General features: G+C 38.9%; 1 protein-coding gene across 8 annotated transcripts in view; it reads left to right on the top strand.

Moving 5' to 3' along the window:
* The window catches only part of RAPGEF4 (Rap guanine nucleotide exchange factor 4), a 272967-nt gene that overhangs the window by 164889 nt on the left and 83343 nt on the right, over window positions 1–24735 (top strand). The window lies entirely within an intron of this gene.

The following is a 24735-nucleotide window of genomic DNA, read 5'->3' on the forward strand; positions in this document are numbered from 1 at the left end:
ATTTGGCTCAGCCGGGAGACTGAAAAATTCTCACGTCACACCAAGTGCTCACTCAGTGCTGTAATTTGATAGCCTGGTTCCAAACAAAGTGAGGAAACCACACCCAGAGTTGACTACAAAGATGGACCAGGATAGAGTAAGAACAGGAACATGAAGATAAGCTGGAGAAGAGGCCCAGCCTGTTTGGGGGCACAGCAGAGCATCATGGATGTTTTCGCGACTGCCTATCCTGGACCTTCTAGTTTTAGGGTATGTGAGGTTTTTAAATGTTTCACCAATTCTCCTAAAAGTGTCAAAGCATTGCAATGTATAACTGCCTAGTAAAGGAATTTGTAACATAAATGCAAAAATAGCTCTGCCATTCAACAAGAAATTGTCTTAAGTGACTGAAACAGGTAATGGTGGGCCTTCCCCGCCCCCCCCCCCCCCCCCCCCCCCGCTCCTTCCTTTAGGTTTTGTGTTTTTTCTCTGTGATGTCTGGTTTATTCAGAAAAACACTTGGGCTCCCTCTGGTGGCCATCTCAGTGTTTCTGCACATCTAACCTGAGAACTGAAGTTTCAGTTGCGTGGTGTTGGAAATGTTTGGATGAAGTGGAAGTGGAAATGTTAGTAGTAAATGTTATTTTCTTTTGTAAAATGACTAGCACTTGGAAACCTCAAAATTAGTCGGAGTATCCAATTCATTCATTCATACGTTTATGTCTCCTAATCTAATATGTTGTTGATACTTGACTTTCTTGAAAGAAGTATCTGGGCTGTAAGTCCATAGAAAGATACTGAGTTCCAATCCTGTACATCAAACAGATTTTCCCAAGAAGTGCTTCTACTAGGTAGCAAGTTTTTATAGAATGCTTGCTGTGTATTAGACCAGAGTTAAGCTTTGTGGGAGACAATTCACTACTCACCATTTTTAAAAACTATGCTCACACTCTTCTTTAACTGTTAGCAATATTATATTATTTCTTTCTCTCCTTTAAATCATATTCCAGTTCTATTTCCCCTACAGAATTTTATCCTATTGTAATGTATTTTTTTCCAGACCAGGTTACCTTTTAATTGTCTCGATGTGTTAGTTAATATACAGATTCAACCACAGTAACAAAGGCTCACATGTAACAGTGTATTAAAATAAGAAGATAATTTTTCTTCATTTTAACTGTCCCAGTGTGAGCTGTCCAGGGTTAAATAGTACCTCCATGTTGTAATGTATTTTTATGACTGAAAGTCTCTTGTACTTATACTTTCATGTATCAAAAAGAAGTATATACATTTAAATTTTAGTGTTTTGAAATTTCTTTTGACTCTGTCTATTAAAATTTTTCTTCTGGCTTGAGTTATGACAGTAGTTGTACACAGCTGTCAAAACTAAATATTTTATAGATTTTTATAAACAATTATTAAATATTAAAATAAATTATTGGAAAGGCTTCATGGAATGACTTGGATGTTTTTAAAAAATGAATTCATTATCTATCTGCAATGGGTTTAACATCAATTCTATTCTTCTTCTTTATATTACATATGTAAGTGCTGGGAAAACTCATTCGCATAAATCAGTAGATGAAAAGGAAATAGTTTTACATAGCAAGGTCCCTGAATTCTTTGACTCCTAGGTACCTTCTGGAGAGAGAGAGATGATGGCGTAGTCATAGGAGGGGTGTGGGAAGTGTTGCATTCTGGATGGATTTTGAAAATAAGAGTGATGGATTAAATGTGAGGTGAGAGAGAAGGAGAGGAGTTAAGGATGACCTCGGGGTTTAGGGCCTGACCATGTGGAAGTGTGCAGTCAATGGGGCTGTCTATTAAAGAGAAACTGAGAAGAGAAAACTGAGGATAAAGGGAGCTTGGAGACCCAGTTTGAAAGTCACTGTCACTAGGCATCCGGGGTTATAGTTAGGCTTTTGTTCTGTCCCTCTGTCCAGTCAATAGTTAAAGATAATAAACATCACGGAGTGATAATGAGATTATATGTTGGGTATTTATACTAAGTAGCATGTGCCTGGGGCATGACTAAAATTAGAATGTCTAAAAAAATAAAAATAATGAGGCAAAAATCAGCAAGGGTTTTATTAATTTCTTCTTCCCCCTCTGTTATATTTTGTAGATTTCAAGAGAATTTATGTTTCTAAGTAAACTCTGTATATGACTGCAGATATCACCTTTCAGATTAATAAAAGGTTGATTTATGGGTTATATCAAGTACAAATAGTAAATGAATCAAGCTAACAAAGCATCGCTTAATAGACATCCTCAGGGACCTAATTTAATGAATAGGTAGAGGGATATTATTTGTAACAGAGTCCACAAATTGTTTCTATATGAATCAGTGATTTTAAATGGCTATGGCCTGCTTGAAACAATTTGTTTTCTTAATTAGTTTAATCATTCTCTTTTTATAGTTTGTTATACTACTAAATGAGTTAATAACCCCCTTTTTCTTAAATAAATTAACCTTTCCAGCCTAGCCACAAATTTCCAATTAATAAAGCTTGAAGGATTGAAATAATACTGTAATAGGAGGCAAATGATCATATTTTATGTAATCCTTTTAAAATCAACTAACATTTATTAAGTGCCTACTGTGTGTCATGCAGGCACATGCTTTGGCTCTAGAGATATGAAGTCTAATAACACTAATTCTTGACTTCAAAGAGCAAACAGCCTAAACAGCTTAGAAGAGAAATAGGTGAATGGATAATTATGTCAGAATGTGGTACTGAGAGAGATGGGAGTTAAGTGCTAAAATTCTCTGTGCATTCTAAGAGCTATGTCACTTGAACACAAAGGGTTTCCGAGAAAATGTTTCAACCCCCAACATTCTCCCTCTTCCTAAGAATGTAGTTACTAAATTACCGTATAACTCCAGACTAGGTAAATTACAGGTGACAGAAACCCTTATCAAGCCACCTCAACAACAAATAAGAGGGGAAGTTGAGGACTCACATCCCCAGTCCACAGGAGGAGCAAGCGTGCAGCTGACCCTCTGCTACTAGAAGCCAAATCTACTTCTTTCTGCTTCTCCCCAGGCCTGGAAACATGGCCTCCACTGGTCCCTAGTTCTTCCCCAGCAGCTGCAGTTAGAAAACCTCGGGGAAAGACACTGACTGATCTAGTGTGGGTGGAGCGGCCCCTCCACCCCAACTCTGAGCCAGTGTGGGTGAGATACCACTGTGGGCTCAGGTCTGAAGATGGGGAGAAGTTCTGTGCCCAAAAGAAGGGGGAACAAGAAAGAGTAGCTGTTCACCTCTCCTCCTCAGGGAGGCACATTCAGCTGACTGCTAAAAAATCAGTCCCCTTCCTCTAGTGTACTCAGATAACAACGTAATGCAATCAATATCTCATTTGGGGTTAGTCTTCATCCCTTGTTTATGAAGAAATAGGACAGAAGCATTTACGAGAATAATGTTGACATCACGTTTTGCAATAGCTTTGATTGCAATGAGCATTGTGCTTTAGAAATTCCATGCATTCCATTCAGTCAGAAGCATAATTTCTTTTTCACTGTCTTCTTAACATGTATGATGTGGAAATTAACAAGATTTGATCTTGTTAAGTCTTTTGAGCTACTTAGATGTGGGTTCTGAACCAGTAGATGACATAAGCAATCCCATTTGTCCTAGAATATTACAGGGATTCTTCTTTTTTTTTTTACCTATTTGATTTTAAGTCTTTAAACCCTATGAGCCAAATTTACATTCAGATGAGTCATTGAAGCTTATATTTTGTGCCTAAAAGGAAATGTTTATGCCAAGAGTCTCAAATGAAGTCTAGTGAGACAGTGAATTTTTAAAATAATGATTATCTTTTACTGGTCATAAACGTAATAATGCTTATGTTGAATATTTTGAAACATAAAAGTATTTTTAAAAATCTCCCATAGATGCCACCAGCCAGAGCTCTGTGTGCTTCTGTATTTAACATACAGAAACAAATATACATATAGAAACAAAATTTAGTTCATACGGCATAGTTTCATATTCTACTTCTTTTAATTAAGTTTTTTAGCAGACTTTTTTTTTAATAATCTAACATCATCTCAACCATATTGGGAATGAATTTCTTCTGCAATGATTTTTTTTTTTCAATTATCTATATCTTGTCAAGGTTAGGTCTCACACCATCCCCTTCCCGTTTCTGGAATTATTTTTAGTTATCTTGCTGTTGTTCTTCCTTCATTTTTGATGTTCTAAGATTCCCTCTGGTATTATTTCCCTTCTGTCTGAAGAACTTCCTTTAGAAATTCTTGTAGAACAGGTCTGCTGGATATGAATTCTCCTAAATTTTCCTTCATCTGAGAGTGTCTTTATTTTACCTTAATTCCTAAAGGATATTTTCACTGGATAGAGAATTATGGGTTGACAGTTTTTAATCTTTCAGCACATTTTTAATGAACCAATATTGTTACATTAGCATTAACTGAAGTCCATTGTTTACATATCTCCTTTGTTTTTGTTTTGTTTTTTTTTTAAGATTGTATTTATTTGATAGAGAGACTGCGAGAGGGAACACAAGCAGGGGGAGTAGGGGAGTAAGAGGGGGAGAAGACTCCCACTGAGCAGGGAGCTGGACTCAGGGCTCGATCCCAGGACCCTGGGATCATGACCTGAGCCAAAGGCAGACGCTTAATGACTGAGTCACCCAGGCGCCCCTCTCCTTTGTTTTTATGTGGTGTCCTCTTTCTGCTCCAGGATCCTATCCCAGATATCACTTTACATTTAGTGATTATGTCTCCTTAGGCTCTTTTTGACTGCTATGGTCTCTCAGACTTTCCTTGCTGCTGATGACTCTGACAGATTTGAGGGATAATGATCAGGTATTTTAGAGAACGTCCCTCAGTTGGGATTTGCCTGATATTTTTTTCAAGATTAGACTTGAATTATGGGTTTTGGGGGAAAGACCACAGAGGTATAGTCCATTTTCATCACATCATATTAAGAATACATACTATCAATTTGATTTACCATTGACTTTGATTACCTGGTGAAAGTGGTATTGTCCAAATTTCTCCACGGTAAAGTTACTCTCCACCCACCCTCCCTTTCCATACTGAACTCTTTAGAAGGAAGTCACCATGCACAGCCCACACTGTAGTGTAAGAAGTTATATCCTACCTCCTTGATAGTGAATACCTACAGAAATTATTTGGAATTGTTCTGCATGGAAGATTTGTTTCTCACATTAATTAATTAAGTCGGTCAGTCATTTATTTATATCAGTGTGGACTCACGAGTATCTATTTTATACTTTGGGTTATAATCCATTACTACTGTATTTTTTTGTTTCTCAAATTGTTTCAGTTTTGGCCATTGGGAGATCTTTTGGTTGGCTCCTGTGTTTCCTTGACGTACTCCCATGATTATGTTTTGCTTTGTGTTGTGTTTTTAGACACTTCCTTACTTTCTGACACAACTAGATGCTTGTATATTCCCTGCCCCATCTTAGCAACTGCCACTGTGCCAAAGATTCTTGTTTATTGAAGAATGGGATTAGAAACCAAGATCTGGGTGGTAGGTGTGCTTGTTGCTACTGAGATGTCATTGCTTTTACACACCTTCAGCTGAGACAGCAAGAAAATATATGAGGGTATACTAACCTGTGCATATACACAAATCTATAAATATTTGCGTATATATCTATATCTAGCTACTTATGAGTTCACATTCATTTGTCTAATTCTAATCCATTAGCGCATGGATCAGTCCAGCCTTTTCTCCTTGCTTATCTATAACTTCCCACTCCCACAGTGAGAAATTTGACTCACACTATCTGCCATCTATTTGTCTAATACCGGTATATATGTATAATGGTTTCAGACTGATTACCTGCACCCTGTGAAAAACATACTTTATCAACTAGAATAGAGTGCTCGTGTACAGGGTGTTTTGCCTTTAGTCTTCATAATCCACTCATTTTGAAATTATTTAAGTCAGCACCTTCCCCACCTCCCTCATCCCACTCCCTTCAGTGAGGTTGTTTCATGCATTTGTAAGATAGTCAAATTCTTTTTGTCACAGTCTGCATTCTATCTTGGGATTCCTAACTTCCTAATGATTATTATTTTTTTACTCTGCCTATATTGTTTTTTTTTTTTTTTGCCTATATTGTTTTATTCCGGTATGCTGTAAAGTTCTGTGGGTTTTGACAAATGCATAGTGTCATGTATCCTACAGAATAGTTTCACTGCCCTAAAAAATTTCTCCATATTTACATATGGAGATATGTCCATCACTCCATATCTGAAGCCCTGGCTATCACTAGTTTGTCTATTCTCTCTGTAACTTTACCTTTTTCAGAAAGTCAAATAAATGGCATGAAATAGTAGGTAGCCTTTTCAGACTGACCTCTTTCACTTAACAATATACATTTAAGATTCCATATTTTTGCATGGTTTGATAATTCATTTCTTTTATCACTGAATAACATTTATTTATTTTTCTCATCTTATTGCACTAGCTAGGACATCCAGTATGATTTTGAATGGAAGTGGTGAGAAAGGACATCTCTGCGGTTAGGTTTTTAGTGTAATCATTTTTACCATATATTTTAACTCTTCCATGATATTATTTGGCTTTAAGTATAATATATATAATGGCTGCAAAATATCCCCTAATTCTGATGTATCATCACTTATTTTTAACCACTTGTGTAGTGTTGGATATTTTGGTTGTTTCTAGTTTCTCTATTCTTTAGTTTTATTATCTTTGAAATAGAGAAGAAAAATATCCACCTCATGAAAATCTCGTGTCAAGTAAATAAAATAATCCATGGAAAATTCTTATGGCCATGTCTCACAAAAAATTTACACTTGATAAAATGCTTTTTCAGTTATAATTATTATTAAGGCTTGTGAAATATAAATGATTAAGGGAGTTAAGGTAGAGCCTGTGTGTAGGTTCAGAGATTCTCCTTATACTTGTAGGGAAGCTGGACTTTGGCGCTATGCCATAGAAGTAAACCAACAACGAGCCTGGAGCCAGACTGCTTTGAGTTCAGAGGCTGGCTCTGCCACTTCCTAGTTATGTGGCCTTGAGCAAGTTACCTACCCTCTCTATGACTCAGGTTCATCATCTAAAGAATGGATTGATAAGAACAGTACTGACCTCCTAAGCTCTTCATGAGGATGAAATAAAAACCTGCACATAAAGTTCATACAGCACCATACCTGGCACATAGTGTACACTCAACAAATATTACAATCTTTTGATTATACACAAGATAAAGTTGATTTCACTCATTTATATTTCCAGTAATATATTTTTAAATTTTCTTCACCCAAACTCATCACTACTATCGCCTTTCTTCCTTTCTAATATCAAGATTCAAGGTCCACAGTCACATTTTGTTCTAAAGGAAAGAATTTTTTTTTTTTTTTTGCTCTCCTTTTTCCCGCTGATTCCCACCTTCATTATGTCAACAATTCAATTTAAGCATGCTATGCCAGCTTCTGTTCTCAGCACTGGGGAATAAAACAGAGATGGCCCTCCCTCTGGTTAAAAAAACAACAACAACAGAAAGTAAACAAGTTATTACAACTAAAAGGAAATGCAAGATGCCCTGAAGCTAGCGCTGTCAGGTAGAAATATAATGCTACACGTACGTCATTTAAAGTTTTCTGGCAGCCACATTTTAAAAAGTAAAAATAAACAGGTGAAATTAGTTTTTATAGTATATTTTCTATAATCCAAGATATCTGAAATAGTCCCTTTTCAACATGCAACCAATACAAAACATTATTAGCAATATATTTTACACTGTTTTCTTGTACCTAGTCTTCAAACTTAGCAGGTGTTTCACACTCACATCCAAAGTCAGACTAATCACATTTCAAGGGCTCAGTGGTCACCTGTAGGACCAGCTAAAAGTTCTACAAACACCTAATAGAGGGCCTGGCACATCTTACTAAGACTGAAGGATGGGGAAGTCAGGAAAAGGAAAGAGAATGCATATTAAAGGCAGAGGGAATGGATTGGGCAAAACCTCCAAAATGGAAGAGTTTGGTGTAGTTGAGGGATTGGAAAACATTCTCAGTAACTGGAGCAAGGGGAGAATGGTGGAAATGAGCCAAGAAGAAAGGGGAGCCATTAAATGTTTTAAATAGAAAAGCAACATGATCAAGATTGGCTCTTTTTGAAAATCACCATACTTCACAGGGCAGATGGGCAAGGGCATTTTCCACAGAAGGCAGTATAGGGTAGTGGCTAATCAGAGGGTTCGTGTCTGAGAGTTGAAACCTGCCGGCCATAGGATCCTTAGCCTCAATTTCATTATCTGTGAAATGGGAATGATAAGAATACCTTCTTCAAAGGGCCATTGTATTCCATGAGATAATTCATGTGACTGACTTATTTTACTTAGCCTAATACTCTCGAGCTCCATCCATGTTGTTGTAATTGGCAAAATTTCATAAGTCAGAGAAAGACAATACCACATGATTTCACTCATATATGGAATTTAAGAAACAAAACAACGAGCAAATGGGGGGAAAACAGAGAGAGAGAGGCAAACCAAGAAACAGATTCTTAACTATAGAGAACAAACTGATGGTTACCAGAAGGGAGGTGGGTGGGGAGATGGGTAAAAACTTTAAAAATAAATAAGTAAATAAACCTATTATTACCATATGACCTCCCCCAAAAAAGATAATTCACGTGAAGCACTTAGCACATAGCATTCAATAAATACTTATTCTTATCCTCCCCTGAGATTGGAATAGTCTCTTGTAGGATGAATCCTCAAACCTTCCTTCTTTGTCTTCTTTTCTGTCCTCCTATTCTGGAGGACCTGAGGCAGATGAGAAGAGAAAATAACGGAATAGCTTCCCTTACCCACAGCCCCAAGTCAGAAAAGAAAACCATTTTCACTATCTTGTCCTTCACCCCAGTTTGTGATGACTTTTATATCCTGAGAACAGTTTTCACATGAACTGTTTAGTCTCAGAGTTTTCTCTGCCCTTTACCTTCATAAAGATTCCTGTGGGCTCCTTTGAAAATACTGTAAGATCACAGAGGTTTAAACTGCTAATGATAATTAGAGAGAAGTAATTCTCAAAATGGCTAAGTAAGTAAGAAAAAGCAATGATACTACCAACTAATAACAGAACAATTATTTATGGTGTTTTCAGGCATAGTGAACCACCCAGGACATTTGACTTACAAAGTTTTGAAATAAGATAATTTAGTACAAGATTAAATCACTTGGAGAGTGTTTCCCTCACTTCCAGCCAAAACATGTGAACAGCTGAGGCTGTCCCCTTCCTTCCTTCCTTCCCTTTCCTGGTACTACACCCTCCTCTGCATTCTGGAGGGAACCCCACTGTGTGAAAAGAATGAAACTTTGTCTTTACTCAGAAAAGATTTACTTTAAAATGCAGCCTACCATTTCTTTAATTTTAAGCTGCACCAAGCAGAGATTTGTAGTGTTTCTAATGCCAGGTAGAGGTTAAGACAAGAAAACAGGTGAGCAGTGGAGTCCTCTCTCACTGTCTTGGGTGGGTGCCCAGAGCAGGCCTATGCTCCCCCTACAGCAAGTCGTGACTCCATTCCCACACTTCGGCTGTTCTAGTTCAGGGCTGCAGAACAACCCTTCCAGAATCTGGACCCTCATGTGCCGGAAGCAGATGAGAATGAGATACTTGGTGTTTTCCTAACAACAGCCTGTTAATTACCAAATCTTACAATGATTAATCCCAGTCTGGCTGAAAGCTTTAATCAAGGGGCTGTAGAAGCTTTGCTATGTGCACCCGAACATTTCACCTTCCAAGAGATACTGTGAAAATACATCCAGAGTGGGAGCTAGAATCCTCATCGTATTTCCAAAAAAAAAAAAAAAAAAATGTCCACAGTTTAAGTTTCTAGTCAATAAAAGAACACAATAACATTTGATTCCTTCTCATTGTACTTGCAGATGTTTCAAGTATTTCTAAAGCCTTTCAAATTACTTCGGATAAAAAGCTGCCGACCCTGAGGTAGAAATGCCAGGTTTCTAAAGTATGATTAAGCCTCCATAAGCTTATTACTTCTCCAGTAACAGTAAGGCTTTAAAGTTTGGGTTTCTTCTTATGCACACTCCAGAAAATTAGAAAAATGTAGAAAGGGAAAAGAAGAAAAATATGAGTGTAATGAAATGTTAAAAGTTCCATATATTACACTACTTATTTCTTTGGCCTTTTAAGATACACAGTTTGCATATCTCATTGACACCATCATCTGCACTGGTGCAACTTGATGATTAAAAGAGAAAAAGAAAGGAGACTGTGTTTAGGGAACCTGGTTTATAAGCCAGCTGTGAAATGAACTGGTATCTCAATGTAGTAATGTATGCTTTCCTGCCTTGTTTTCATATTTTATAGGATAGGCTGTTCAGGACTTTGATGGGTTTTATTTTGATGAGCTTTGTAAAGGCTCAAAAGGTTTCTTGAAAACATCAATGGTTTTTGCTATTCCAGGAATTTCGCATAACATAAATCAAAGGTACTGCTGCTGCTATCAGGTTTCTGAGCCCTTAAAGGTTATCGAAATCATTTGTATGTTCCTGGCCTGTATGGGCACTAAAATTGTGTTTGTTATAGCTTTAGCCTACTGGGTTACTTGAGACAGAGAAAGATATCTTTTAAAATTTCCCATCAATACCAACAAGTACACCTACATGCAGAAGACTGTATAAAAGTCAATTTAGTGCATGATTTTCAATTCCGAGTGTAGGACAAAGAACTCTTTTTTTTCCATGGTAATTATTTTACCTTTCCCAACTGGGAATTACTATGCTATTAAAATAATGGCTTGGGGCATTTTGCAAAGCATGCATTTAAAAGCCAGGAAAACGTATTTGTGTTTTCCTGTTGGAAATTTTTGTCTTAATTGATTAATTTGTTCACATTAATATTTATTAGTTTGAATACAGAATACAGAATGGCTATGTTCATATTTCTAGGACAAACTGCTTTCTAGATCTTCCTTGATCTGAAGGAAATAACAAAGGTCAACTTGAAATGAGTGTTTCTCCCTTCCAGCCTGAAACACCTTACTTTAGATTTTGAACTGAAGAGAAATGTTATAACCAGGAAAGAAAAAGCAAAAGGAAAATGGTCCATAAATTGATTGCCAACAGCCAATAAACTTATTAGTTTTTCCATGTCCAGCCCTGAAGAGCAAAACTGGAATTTGGGAAATGAAAAGAAGAAAAATTCTTTCCATTCTTTTCATACCGCTGCCAGGTGAAAGCTCCGCAGATATTTCTCCACGTATTCATCACATAAATATTTAATGAATAATCTCTATGAACAAAGCACCACAGGGATTTCAAGATAACAAGGACACAATTTTTTATGTTAAGGAGCTCACGTTGTACTTGGAGAAACAGATCTGTACGTAACTGTGGCTGTAGCAGTGAGATGCTTGCAGTAACAGGGATTCAGGAAAAGCAGAGGGGCCCAAAGGTCAGCTCAGGACACAATTGACGTCTGTAGGAAATGCACATCTGTGGGAAATTCCTCAATATCAAGAATTCAGGAACACTTTTACCCAATCTCGAATCTCCCCAGATGGTCATTTAAATTGTTTCATCTAATACATTGATTATAAATCTTCAAAGCACAAAGAATGAGAAAAATCACCTGTCGTGGGCTCATTTTTTTTGAAGTAGTTTCTATACCTTCTCAGGTTGTATCAGAGGGTGTCTCTAATTGGACCAATCTCATTTTTTTAAACATTTTGTTTTCCAAACCTAGCATTATAACCAAGCTTAGTGTAATTTACCAGAATAATTCCCTTTGGATCTAATGCATCACCTTAGTACAGTACAGAGGACGTTCTCAAATATCCATGGAAAAAACTGATTTTTGCGTGTTTTTATTGAAGATGGAATTACGTAACATGGTAGTTGGTTATATGTTATAAGTGTGTTATTATGTTACATAATTTTAAAGATTAATTTATACTAAATGAGTTTGTAAGGGTTATTGTTTGAAAATACTTCCAAATTTTTAAGAGATGGGGACTTTGCCTTTTTTTCAGGATAGGTAAGGTAGATATAATTTTGTTTATGTATTATATAAATATACATGTTTATATGTATAAATCCCTTCTCTACATTTAGGTTTTAACAACCCAGGTTAGTAGCTATTTCTCCTGGGTTTTTTGTTTGTTTTTGTTTTGGGGCTTTTTTGATGGGGAGGGGATGCAAACTTTGGAATTTATCAAAGTTCAGTTTTTAGAAGTTTAGTACCACAGATTAAAGCTCAAGCATGTGACCCAAACTCTGCCAGTCTTTGCAGAATCCATTTCTTTTGGTGAGGGTAGCAGGGGAAAGTTTGGGTCTTAGGGTGAGCGGCGGAGTTTCTGGGATCCACTGTGTACACTTGGTGCGTCTCAGTGATGCCCCACAGCAGAGGCCGTAAGGCTGGGCCGAAGGAACCCGCAGTGTGGTCTGTGCCTGGTTCCTCAGGTCATTTCTGGGGCATTTCTCAGCTTGTCTCTTGGCTTTTACAGAGATTCTTTGAATTTTTTACTGTCCCTTAATAAATTCCTGTTCTGCCTCAACCGTATAGAATAAGGACAGAGACTGAGATACACAGCAAAGTCTAAAACTACTTTATGCCATTGATATTTAGATTCATATTGTAAACACTCCCTCATTTTCAAATACTAATTTCATAAATATTGAATGCGATCACTTTTCACCTTACTCCCTGAGGAGTATAATATAAAGATCATGTTGTGTTACACCTATGCTTGGAAACCTTATTGTTTATGTAAACAAATTTGGTTGAGATGAGTTATTTGTAATTTAGAAATTTTAAAGTGTGTTATTTGTGGATGTTAAGTATATTATTCAAATACCCCTAGAGACCAGATACATTTTCTTTAATAAATTGTAAGCATTTAATTTTCTTGGAAGGTCCTTGAGTATAAAGGTAATAAAAGTGGTTTGGAAATTATTCCCTTAACTAGAAAACATACTGATTTATTTCAGTAATATAAATGTTGTCAGGGTGATGACCTCATGATTGCATCAACTAGATCCAATCTTTAAGAAGCACTCATAACATTTTATAAGGGATTATGACATTATGGATTCAAAGGGTGCTACTAGTAGTCATCTAATTCCCAGATGCTCTAAGTGTGGTTCGCAGCCCAGCAGCATCAACATCATTTGGCAGAAATGGAGAATTTCAGGTCACACCCCAGACCAATGGAATTAAAGTCTCTATTTTAATGAGACCCCCATGTGATTCATACAGATATTAAAATTTGAGAAGCACTGATTTTTATCCTCATTTTATCAGACACAGAACCCAGCCTGTTGAAAAAACTAAAGGCAGGGGGAGAGAGGCATAACTTAATAGTCCTCTCCATCAAGAAGTTTCTACTCAACTGCAAGTCCTTGAAACCACTTCTTCATGCCACAGTGGCAAAGGAAGCAGCCAGTCATTTTCTTCTCAACACTCCTTCATATACCTGAACACATAATTTATTCCTTACCAACTCCTCGCAACCCCCCCCCACCTGAACATAAATTACCCCTTCCCATCTCTCACAGAGTTTTCTCTTCACTCACCTACAAGCAAAATCTGCTGGAAAGAATGAATCAATGAAAAAATTCTTCCATTCATTAGATAAATACTTGTCGAGTAGCTGCCAAGAGCTGGGGGAGAGAACAGTGAGCAAAACCAAGTTCTTGTCCTTATGGAGCTAACATTTCAGTGGAGAAGACAGACCAGAAACAAGTATATAAAATGCCAAGTGTGGTAAGTGCCACACTTGTAGAAAGAGGCCCAAAGAGTGCCAGATGTGGGGCGGGGATGCTGTGTACTACAGGACGGCAGAGCATGACAATATGTGCCAACCTCATCTTACACATTCCCTGCCCCAGGAATCAGCCATTTCTCCCAAGAAGACCTGATTTCCAAACTCAAGATGTTCATGTTATCGGTTTGGTCATTATTTTGAAGCCTAATATATCTCTTTTCTTCCACAGTGAGAATTCTTGGTTTTCAAGGACACAGGGATGATAAATTTAGATATGTCATAATTTCTTATGTGCTTTATCCTTCATTATGCATACAGTAGATTCAGGCTAACAATGCTATGTGTTTATCAACAGATGATTGTTAAATAAATTGTCTATCATATGTGTGCAATGGCATACCCAAAAGTGCATGTAGGAACACCAAAAAAAGGGGGGGGTGAGGTAGCTTTTTATGTTCTGATATGAAAAGATCTTTAAGACACATTAAGTGAAAAAGAGCAGGGTCAGGCCAATCTGTATACCATTTGTGTGGAAGAGGAGTAGGGGACAGAATATATATTTATATTGGCTTGTGTGGGTCAATTAATTGAACATCTTCAGCACAAGAGATTTTTCTAAAATGTGTTATGCAAACTTTTCTCCGGCTTTTGAACTGTACCCAGCAAGATCTTGATCCCCTGGCTTCAGGGAAAGTAGAGTTTCAACCATATGTTTCTATATCACCCTCTTTTTTTTAGGGGTGGGGAGGGGCAGAGGGAGAGGGAGTGAGGGAACCTTAGGCAGGTTCCACACCCAGCGTGGAGTCCAATGCTGGGCTTGATCTCACAACCCTGAGATCATGATTTGAGCCAAAATCGAGAGTCAGACGCTTAACCAACTGAGCCACCCAGGCACCCCTATATTCATTCTATTTTAAACTATTAAATAAATGTTAACTTCTGGTACACACCATACCCAGATTTAAATTTGAGGTTATAAAAAGGAATGTCAGGGTGTTCTAAATCTTTTATTAACGAGCACTAATCCCATAAAACTTCTGGGAATTGAACCATGTCTCTAAATCTTACATTCACTTTGTTTCCCAAAAGTGCTCAACATTCTATTCCCAAATTTGGAATAGGCAGCTAGGCAGTGCTTAATTCTGACTTCATTGACAGAATTTCTTGTAATGGAAGAGAGGGGAAATGATGAACAAGGCTTAAATTTGTAGAAAGAGGAGGAAAAGCAAGTGTAATAACCCATAAGTTTATATATTTTCATGAAAATCACAGTTGTGAGGGTAAACAGGCCACAGTGGACAGTGACCTCTGTGGAATATTACGGTTGACTTATTTTGTGTCTCTTTGCTCCGATTACTGAAATGAAGATTTACTAGTAATATATTGGTGTTATCACTATAAGAAAATCTGTGCCTAATCAGGTCAATTCATAAGGAAAAAAATGATCCACTTCCTGTATGATCTCAAAGAGAACAATTCCAACTGATAAAAATGGGTACCTCTCCAGAATGTTAGCATTTCATTTTTTGCCTCCAAATACCTGGCTTACGAGTATCTAATAGACATGAAGACACACCTCCTAGAAAGCAAACACTCAGAAGATCCTATACGTGAAAAGAAAGATTAGTAGCTAATTGAGGTTCTCTCCCACTACTAGAAGAAATTAGAAACAATCTTTATTGTAGATTAGGGCTTGACAGAATCATTCTAAAAACATGTTATCTTGCCACATTGCATTAGGATATGCTGGAGAGACAAACCATCTGCTAGCACCTGCTAGAGAATAGCACTCCCAGACCAGTTAACATAAGCAAGCATCTGGGCAACCTTTTCCTGTAGGCACTTCTTTGTTCCAGTTTCATGGACTCACCAAGCAGCCTTCAGTACACTTGAAGTCTCTTCTGATCTATAAACCTGACCAAATAGATTATAACCTGAGGCTAAACTATAGACTTCACTTTCCCACAATTTAAAAGCCACTTTTTAAAAACATGAATATGCATATTGATTTGGTTGGATTGAGGAGTCTCAACTCAGTGAGATATACACGTGAAATAACCCCCTCTCTCCAATAACCACTCTTAACTGTTGAGTGGAATACTTTCTTTCTTACTGGTACTTGGCAACCATAAAAATACCTCAGTCTTAATCCATAAATTATTTTGTTTCTTTCGTCCTTAAAAATATTATTTCAGTTATTATGGATTAGTCTTGTCAATTTTTTATATTGAGACCTTATTTTTAGAGCATCTTAAGGTTCACAGAAGAATTGAGGAAAAGGCACAGAAATTTAGCATATGCCCTCTGCCTCTACACCTGCGTAACCTCCCCTGTTACCAACATTCCCCACCAGAGTGGTACATTTGTTGTAACTGATGAACCTGCACTGATACATCATAACCACCCAAAATCCATAGCATGTATTATGGTTCACTCTTGGTGTTGTACCATTCTAATGGGTTTGAACCCATAGATATATACAGATATACAGATATACAGATATATAATAACCTATATCTATCCTTACGGTATCATACAAAGAATTTTCACTGCCCTAAAATCCTCTGTGTTTGCCTATCATCCCTCCCCCAATCCCTGACAACACCGATCTTTTTTTTTTTTTTTAATCTCTATGTCCAACGTGGGGCTTGAACTCACAACATGCAGGGATCAAGAATTGCATGCTCTATCCACTGGGAAAGTCAGGCACTCCTGATATTTTTAACATAATCTCCATAGTTTTGCCTTTTCCAGAAGGTCAGATAGTTGGAATAATATATAGTCCTTTCAGATGGCTTATTTCACTTTTTTTGAGTGTGGACATTAGCTTTCAGTTCCTTTGGGTAATTACCAAGGAGCACGACTGCTAGATCACATGACAAGTGTATGTTTAGTTTTGTAAGAAAATGCCAAACTTTCGAAGTGGCTTTCAAAGCCTTTCAAAGCGGCTACACCATTTTGCATTCCCACAGCAGAGAATGAGAGTTCCTGTTGCTCCATATCCTTGCTGGCATTTGGTCTTGTCAGTGTTCTGGATTTTGTCCATTCTAATAGGTATGTAGTGGTGACCCATTGTTGTTTTAATTTGCATTTCCCTGATGACATATGATGAGGAACATCTTTTCTTAAGCCTATTTGCTATCTGTATCTTTTGGTGAGGTTTCTGTTTAAGTCTTCGGTACATTCTTAAATCAGGTTGTTTTCTTACTGTTCAGTTTTAAGAGTTCTTTGTGTATTTTGGATTGTAGTCCTTTATCAGATATGTCTTTTGCAAATATTTCTCCCAGTCTGAGGCTTGTCTTCTCATTCTCGACATTGTCTTTCACAGTGCAAAAGTTTTTAATTTTAATGAAGTCAGTTTATCAATTATTTTTTTCATTGTTGTGCCTTTGGTGTATCCAAAAAGTCATCACCATACCCGAAGTCACCTAGGTTTTCTCCTGTGTTGCCTTCTGGGAGGTTTATAGTTTTGCATTTTACGTTTAGATCTGTGATCCATCTTGAGTTACTTTTTGTGTAGGGTCTAAGGTCTATATTCTTTTGTTTTTGCATGTGAATGTCCAGTTGTTCCAGCACCATTTGTTGAAAAGACTGCCTTTGCTCCATTGTATTGCCTTTGCTCCTTTGTCAAAGATCAGTTGACTCTATTTATGTAGATCTATTTCTGAGCTAACTACTCTTTCCACTGAGCTATTTGTCTATTGTTTTGCTAACACCACACTATCCTGATTACTATAGCTTTATAGTAAATCTTAAAGGTCAGACAGTGTCAGTCCTCCAACTTTTGTTCCTCTTCTTCAATATTGTGTTGGCTATTCTGGGTCTTTTGCCTTCCCACATGAACTTTTTTTTTTTTTTTTTAAGATTTTATTTATTTGACAGAGAGAGACAGCCAGCGAGAGAGGGAACACAAGCAGGGGGAGTGGGAGAGGAAGAAGCAGGCTCCCAGCAGAGAAGCCTGATGTGGGGCTCGATCCCAGAACACCGGGATCACGCCCTGAGCCGAAGGCAGACGCCTAATGACTGAGCCACCCAGGCGCCCCTCCACATGAACTTTAATATCGGTTTGTCAATATCTACAAAATAACTTACTGGATTCATTAAAACTTCTAGCTTTTGTTGACATCTAGTCTCTGAAGAAATGTGACTAGTGAGTAGAGAGGTGTAGTGTGCCTTCTCCCACACCTGCCCCTTTCTGCTCTGCTTTCTCTGTGCTGGTCAACAGAGGAAGCAGGAAGGAAGACGTTTCTTTCTTGGAGTTTCTATCTCTCTGTTTACATAACCCAATCCACTATTGCATATGGTCTACTTTTCTTCTTAGCATAATTAATGTAATACAATTCTATTGTTAATGTATTAGTCATAGTTAATTTAAACTTTCTGTTTGACAGTTCTAAAACCTGTGTCATATTTGAGTCTGGCTCTGATTCTTACCTTGTCTCTTCAGACTGTTTTTCCTTGCCTTAAGTATGCCTTGTAATTTTTGGTTGAAAGACAGATGTAATATACTGAGTAATAGGAACTGAGATAAATAGGTCTTACTGTGAGGTTTTATGTTAATCTAGCTAGGGGCTGGGCATTGTTTAATGTTTGCTGTAGCTATAGATGCCAAAGTCTTCAAATTCCTCTAGTTTTTGTCTCTGTTGTGTTTGGGCTTCCCCAAGAACTCCCTCCTTAGGTAGAGTCTGCATGTCAGAACTCCTTTGGCTGTGATCCACTGTTTTTATACTGGTATGTTGGGGTTCTGTGGGGGAAGAGGAGTGTCCTGTAATGTTATCATTAAGTCTCAGTCATTTAGTAGGTCTGTGTCCCTGCACTGTGACCGTCACAGCTGTTTCATAGCTTCTTTTTCCTCTTTAGGTAAGAGAGGAAGCCTAGAGGGGGCTAGAGTCAGAGCAATGCCCTCCCCCAGCTGAGATAAGACTCTAGTAAAGTCTTCTCCCTGGAGAGTAGGCCTTTGTTATGGAGAATGCTTGGGTGTATTTCACAGCCCACTCTCTTCCCTTCTCCTGCCAGAGACCCTAGGAGATCTTTTCTGGCTCTTCACGGAGAGAACCTAGTGGAGTTCCAGGAGGTAAAACCCACAAAAGTGTGGGGGCCCACCTAAGATTGCCCACCCCAGGAGTTTCTCACTCTCAAGTCACTTCAGCAATTCATCAAAATTACCATTCTTAAAACATAAACTGAGGCATACTAAAAGGGTTTTTTTGAGCAAAAATTGATTTGTATCTGGCAGCACCAAACAGTGGTCAGGAGCGCTTCACTGACAGGATCTCAGGGAGATACTTTGATACAGAAAAGGTGGAAGCAAAGTAAGGAAGTTATTGACTCACTGTGGCTCCAAACCTAGTTGGCTGTTTGCTTGCTTGTGCCTCGGTTTCACCCTTGCCACCGTGAGGCATTGGTAGGCATAGATTGTGGTTTGCGTATGTAAGCAGGCAGCTGTGGCATTAGAGCCACATCAGTCTAAAGCTTCTCTTAACTGAACATCATTTGAGGATTCCTGCCAGTCTGTGACTTCTGTTCCAGGTGGGCAAATCTCAAGTTTGACCCTGGATTCCCTTATCTCCCCAGATTTGGGGGCAGCAGTTTGCCCTGTGATCTCTGTTCTCTGACGGGCCCCACAAAAGTCATTTTCACCTTGTTTAGCTTTTTCTTGTTATAGGGACAGGAGTAGCAACTTTCAACCTTTGTACATGTGGAAGCTGAAACTGGAAATCTATAACCCAGTTTTAAACTAAGAACTTTAAGAAAGACTTGAAAAAGAAAAAAAAAAAAGAGGCCTATAGATGGAAGCCAAAGAGCTCTATAGATGATTTTTCCATTATTCAACAAGTGGAAAACTTACGTAGTTATTTCAGAGTGGTGAAATCTGTTTATAAGTCTGACTTAGTCCCTTCTTTAATTTCGTCTAGTCAGCCAAAGAGTGCTGACACAGATGCTAATTATTACAAGAAAGAGACGTACATTTCTAAGGGGTCTTAGTTGTATTATTCTGAAATGCCAAGGAATGTAACTCCTAAGAGTATATCGTTTTCACTAAAAAGTTGAATATTATTTTCCCTAGCTCCCGGAACTTTCCCACTTGAAACTGGAAAGGAGGAATTTGAAATCCAGAATGTCTTTGCTTTTATTCATTGACTCCTATTGCCTCCCTCATTGTTCAACCCACTGAAGTTTCTCTTCCCATCAAGATCAAGAGCTCGTTCAAACCCGGTAGTTCACCAGCCCCTCCTTTAGCCTATTGTTGCTCTGCACACAACACACCTTCAGTAAATACTTGCATTAAGCTGGACATAGACTTATGTGACTTTTTACTGTGCTGGGTTGCCAGAGTTTGCCATGAGCTTCGTGTCCCAATCTAGCTTGTTATTCTTAACTCTTGGCTTAAAATGTTGTGCCTTGCAAAAGGCTTCTGTGAGCAAACACTCGAGTAAAATGAATTACCCCCTTTCAAAAGGGCCTGAATATGGTTTTTCAGAAGACCTATTACCGTGCCTTATACCTCATTATAATCTACTGGGGAGTTATTGTGCATTTTGTAATGGAGGCTAAATTCCTATTTTTCATCACCTGATTAGTATTTCTGAATTGGCTCTGGTGCCAAAAGGAATATTTTCCCTTACTGTTTCTCCTTTTCAGTAGTAATATAAATATAATAAAAAGCAGTAGAATGCATCCCCTCTCCAGAAACAAACAAAAACCAATTACGGTCAATCCTGAGGGAAGTCTTTGGTGGAGAAAGCCAAGAAAAGCAGAGAGAAAGCTGAATACCTCTGTCTTTATCTGTTCTCTCTGCCTAGCTTTTTAGGATTATATTTTTACAGACCAATTTGGATTCCCTCATGCCCAGGTGGGGAAGAAGAATTTTTATCCTCAACACATGATTGATGTGTTGAAATGTATGCAGTTTACTCGGAGAGGAGTCTGTTCCTTTTAGGGCTTATTTGTGATGTGTGTTTTCTGGCTATAGGACAAAACATCGGGCAGCCTAGGAAACAGACCAAGGAGGCATTAACGAAGCCTCAGCCTGCTAGCTCACTGTCCACCTTCTTTGCCTGTGGTCCGACAGGAAGAGTGCCTGGGAGGATGTGGAATCGCGAAAGGGTGATTCCCTGTCCCCACTCCGTGGCCACTGCCACCACCCTGCTCTGCGCATCCTGGGTCTGTGTGTCCTGCCAGCAGTTCTTGCCCTTCCTGCACTCATCTGTGCATCCCAAGAAGAGCAGCTTCTGCCAAGAGGGTTTCCCAGGCTCCTCTGGCCATGACTGCTTTTAAGGCTGGTTTTCTTGCTTTGATCATCTCGCTAATAGCACCGTGCTACTTGTTTCCCTCTTCTGTGTCACCTAATCATTTGTAAATGAAATTCTTTTCCTTCTTTCTCTGGCTTCTGGCTGGAGGGAGATTGAAGGCAGGAGGGGTCTTGCCTCCCTCTTGCCACTGGGAGGGAGGGCAGCATCTCTAGCAGTGGCTCTCCCTCTGAGACATGGGGGACCCCAGGGTGCCAGATTCCACCAGGATGCCCAACTCAGGCTCTGGTCCCTCTGTCCCCCCACCAGAAGGCTTCCTGCTTTGCTGACATCTGGTTTTGGCTTCACAGTCACCTGTTGGTCTTCGCAGCTCCTCCACCATCCATAAAACCAGTTCCCAGCATCGAATTCCCTCTGTGGGAGATCCTGAGTGGTTTCATTATCCTGCTTACCCTTTGACTGCTATGCATGTCCTTGGTATATTTGTCCTAGCCCTGGTAGGACAGCTCCTCAATGCCAAATGTTTTATTGTCACAAACATGCTTTTTAAAAAGTTAACTCAGACCAAGCATGATGCATTAATGCTAATGTGTCCTCTCAGTAGGTCACTGTGAATACTTATTGCTAAAAACTCATAAGGTCAAGTGTCGTACCTGCGCTTTTCTCAATGGGCTTGAATCAAGCAGAACATTAACTCTTCAAAGGGTGAACAAAGATGTCTCTCGAAGAAAAGTGCAGGTGGGATGGGGTCATTGTACCTGCAGCATAGACACGGGAGTGGGGTAGAGCTGGATTCCACCCCCAGATCTTCCAGGTAGTAGCTGAGTGAGCCCAGTCCCTATGTGTCTCTGGCGTTCGTGTTCTCGAGGAAAAGTGAGATAGCACAGGGAGAGGTGCATGTGCGGACGACAGGTGTAAAAGGCTCGACATAGGAAATGCTTGGTCTTGCCTTTAGAGCTGCTTTCCTTGTTTTGATTCTCACTAATATTACCATGCTGTTTCTTTCCCTCTCCTATTTAACCTAATCATTTGTAAAATGAAATTCCTTTCCTCGTTTCTCTAAAGCACAGCTAAGGTGAAATTCTTAAAAGGAACTTTACTTGAAAGTCAAGGGAAACCAAAAAGGAAGTAAGCGGATCCAAAAGCAATAAAGCCACACTCATAATGGAGGGGTCCCTGAAAGCACTGGCCAGAGATTTTGTTTCTCAGGGACCTGGACTGCCTGTCACGGATGCCCTCTGTCTCACCACCTCTGGCTGCTAGGCATAGAATATGGATTCTCGCTGAACTGGGTATAGTGTCCCCTTTCAAAGACAAATTTTTATTCCCCCAAAATAAAACTTTCCCTGCTTTCACCCTGCATGGGTTCCTCGGAGGTTTTATTTAAATGAAAGGACTGTCCCCTTCTCAAAGCATCCATTCATTGTGTTACCCCTAAACCTACAATCTTTGAGCCAGAAAAGGTTCTGAGAACACTGCCTTTCAACAGATTAAACAGCCTCTGGGTCCTGGAACCGGTACTAGGATTACCAGGCTGAATGGCAACCTTGCGTACATTTTACCTCTTTAGAAGTTGCAAATCAAAGGAACAATTCTGGTTGAAGCCTGATGCTTCCCTTGCTTTCGTAATACTTTCTTTTGAGGGTTCCAAGGAATCAAAAAGGGAACTATACAAATTAACTAACCTAGGGACCACTTTTAGCATTTTGTTCAAATATAGCCACTTCTGTAGAAACAAATGAAAAGATTCAGTCCTCAAATAATGTTTTATTGCACCTACCAAAGAATAAATATTCATCAGTAATCCTCAAGCAAGGGCATCTTCTTGACCTTTCTCGCAGCCAGCCTCTCAAATACTACTGAAAGGAAAGTTAACTTTTTCCTAGGAAAGAAAAGATCACCTCAGCAGCTGATCCCACATCCATCTACTCTAGACCACACATACCTGCACCTCTCTCTTCTAAGACCAGACGAAGAAACGGGTTTCTGTTATCCTCAGGAACAACCAGACACTGCCACAATTTACCTACATAACCAGGCATAGTCCTAGACATGTCAACCAACCCGTGTAATGTAAAGAAGTGGGATACGTGACTACTGGGAACCCACAGCTCGGAAATAATCAGCATGTTTTAACCACACACATTTCCAGGGCCCTCGTGCATGCTGGTCTGGTGCTTTTGAACATTTTTTCAGGTGACTTGGGATCACACGACTCTCTTCTTTGAGGAGTAGTACAAACACAGGGCACGGTCGCTTTCCCAGCTAAAGGTCTGCCCTAAGGGAATGTGGGCTATTTCGGGGCAAAGTCAGTCTCTGTTTAAAGCTCCTATTGAATTGAACCAGATTGACATTCCTTGGTCTATGCTGGTTGTAAACAGTGCGCTGCTAAAATGCTATAATATTGCTTGACACCTGTGCTCTAGTGATTTCAAGAGGAGAAAAAAAAAGTCTACTTGATGCCAGGAAGGTGATGGAAATGTTTAAGTAAGTTAGTGAGATTTCAGTCGTTCAAAGTAAAACTGCATCTCATCTATGCTTTTCTTAAAGCTTTGTATTCTGTCCCCCATTTCCTTAATTCTATTATAATATCAAAGCAGCAACTCATCTGAAATTTGCTGTTGATAAAAATGATGGCATATATTTATACATGTATATTTGTATTTAGGTACATAAAGTATTTTAAATTAATATTGACTTTTATTTACTCCACTGATTCTATTTTTTTAATTAGGACTAGAGGGAAAATCTACCAATTCCTTTTCAGTGTAATGGCTTGAATTTGCAAAACGTAGGGTTTTTAGTATGAAGTGTAATAATGTCTGCATTAGGGCTTTTTTGTTTGTTTGTTTGTTTGTTTTTTTACTGCTGTAACAAATTACCACAAGCTTAGTGGCTTAAAACAACACAAATTAGTAATTCTACAGTGCTATAGGTTAGAAGTCTGAAATGGGTCTCACTGGGTTAAAAATAAAGGTGTTGGCGGCCAATTCCTTCTGGAGGTTCTAGGGGAAAATCCATATATTGCTTTGCCTTTTCCATCTTCTAGAGGCTGCCTTTCTTCCTTAGTTCTTGGCTTCTTCCATCAGCAAAGACATCAAAATCAGGCCAAGTCTGACTCACGCTGCTGTCTCTCTCGTTATAATGCTTTTGCTTCCCTCTTCCATCTTTTAAGAGCGCATATGATCACACTGGACCCACCTGGAAACACCAGGATAATCTATTTTGAGCCTTCACTTAATCACATCTACAGAGTCCCTTTTGTCATGTAATCTAATGTAGTCACAGTTTCTGGAGATAAGGATATGGACATCTGGGGGGGGGGTGTGCATTATTCTGCCTATCACAAGCCCATAACTAAATCTGCCATCATCTCCTGTCTTCTGGAAGTAGCATAAACCACGTATTGATGGTTCTACCACCATCTTTGACCACACATCTCTTTCTCCGCCTTTTGGAAATGCCATTGCCAGATATTACAGAGAACTAGAGGGAGGGGTTTGGTAGGACTAATGGACTTACCTCTGTAGCTGTGTACCAAGGGATTTTCCTGGGATCCCAACTCAGCAGCTTCATCTGAAGAATGTGGAAAATGGTGGGAGCTTCATGTAGATCCTGGAGCTGTTCTGACAGTCACGGAATCCTGAAAAGTACACCACTTTGCAAATGAAAGAGATGGTACACGAGCTGTCCCAGTGGGTTCTAGGAACTTGAATACATAAAAACACCAAGAAGGATCA

The sequence above is a fragment of the Ursus americanus genome, chromosome 1 (assembly GCF_024610735.1).
Source record: "Ursus americanus isolate L20-20 chromosome 1, mUrsAme1.1.p, whole genome shotgun sequence".
In the NCBI taxonomy this organism is placed as follows: Eukaryota; Metazoa; Chordata; class Mammalia; order Carnivora; family Ursidae; genus Ursus; species Ursus americanus.